Source organism: Formica exsecta, unplaced genomic scaffold (assembly GCF_003651465.1).
Source record: "Formica exsecta isolate Colony F162 unplaced genomic scaffold, ASM365146v1 scaffold574, whole genome shotgun sequence".
Classification (NCBI taxonomy): Eukaryota; Metazoa; Arthropoda; class Insecta; order Hymenoptera; family Formicidae; genus Formica; species Formica exsecta.
In genome coordinates, this window is record NW_021852999.1 from 59,706 (window position 1) to 61,826 (window position 2,121).

Consider the following 2,121-nt stretch of genomic DNA (forward strand, 5'->3'; position numbering starts at 1 on the left):
TTACAGTTCATTTTATAAACTATGTCACTAGTAGATGGTTTCGGTAAATAGTCTTTACGCACCTTAATAAACTGATGCAGTTTATTGAGGCTGAAATACGATGGTCTGACGTCGAGACGATCTTTAACAATATTTTTAAATTGTTTGGATATGGACGGAACAAACGGAATTGTAAAATACTTGAAATTTTTATCCTCCTTAATTTCATTAAAAGGATCTTGTTTAATAGTTTTTGAGTTATTTATTAAAAATTTGAGGCGGTCATGTAGAGTCTGGAATATAAAATTAAGAGGAATTGTTATCCAAGAGAATGTTGATGAGAAAATGAGATTTTTTTGGTGGAATCGAAGGTGTGACAATAGGAAAACTCTATCGGTCAATCCAACAATTGTGCCTCGTTTTTGGCAAATAGGATGTTGAGATAAAAAGTTGAGATATCTACCCGAGAACGTAGATTTATGGAACCAGTCGAATATTAAGCGGTTGTCACTTAAGATCATTGTGACATCTAAAAAATTAAAAATATAAAATAAAGGCTCTCTCGAAGAACAAACAAAGGGAACTGGGCAAATTAAGAGCCGACCGCGGTTATATTTGCGCAAATATTCAAATTATTTATTCCGGTAAATTTTGTCCGGTAAATTTCATTAACCGGTACACTTTAATTAACACCATTCGCTAAAGATGGTCCGATACCAGGACCGAAACGTACGAAATTTACCGGACAAAATTTACCGGAATAAATAATTTGAATATTTGCGCAAATATAACCGCGGTCGGCTCTTAATTTGCCCAGTTCCCTTTGTTTGTTCTTCGAGAGAGCCTTTATTTTATATTTTTAATTTTTTAGATGTCACAATGATCTTAAGTGACAACCGCTTAATATTCGACTGGTTCCATAAATCTACGTTCTCGGGTAGATATCTCAACTTTTTATCTCAACATCCTATTTGCCAAAAACGAGGCACAATTGTTGGATTGATCGATAGAGTTTTCCTATTGTCACACCTTCGATTCCACCAAAAAAATCTCATTTTCTCATCAACATTCTCTTGGATAACAATTCCTCTTAATTTTATATTCCAGACTCTACATGACCGCCTCAAATTTTTAATAAATAACTCAAAAACTATTAAACAAGATCCTTTTAATGAAATTAAGGAGGATAAAAATTTCAAGTATTTTACAATTCCGTTTGTTCCGTCCATATCCAAACAATTTAAAAATATTGTTAAAGATCGTCTCGACGTCAGACCATCGTATTTCAGCCTCAATAAACTGCATCAGTTTATTAAGGTGCGTAAAGACTATTTACCGAAACCATCTACTAGTGACATAGTTTATAAAATGAACTGTAATGATTGTGATGCCTCATACGTGAGCCAAACAAATAGGAAATTAGAAACAAGGATTAACGAACATCGTAATCACATACGAAGAAATACTTCCAGTCATTCGGTCATAACAGATCATAGATTGTCTTATAATCACGAGTTCAGATGGAATGAGGTTGAGGTCTTGGATAAGAAATTTATTATAAGGAATTTTAATAAACGCCTCATCTCCGAAATGCTACACATAAAAAGACAAAAGAGTAGCCTGAATTTGCAGACGGATACGGAGTGCTTACATGAGACTTATGTTACTGCGATCGAAAAATTTTCTAAGGGTGAATCACAGTATCGATGTTTGCATACACATTATTGTGCATTATAACAATTGTTTGCGCTGGTTTTACCTTTGGTGATTTTAGTGTAACTTATATTAATTTATTTTATTATTTATTTTTATATTTATATTATTTAACACATCTAATTTATTTATTTTATCCGATTTGACAATTAATAAGGCCTAATTTATTCCAATAGTACTTGTTTATTATTTATATTATTTATATTGTTTGTATTTTGTCACTTTATTTTTATTTTTATTATTTATTATTCTACATGTATATTTTGACCGTACTTGATCGAAAAAATTGTTTGCGATGCGTCCTTTCATCCTTTTGATAACAATATTTTGCTCCGCCTCACCTTGTGAGTTAAACTAATTAAAACATTGTGCTGTCGAAAGCCAATGCGTCAAGTTCAATTATATCATTTGTTAATCATCGAGTGCAAT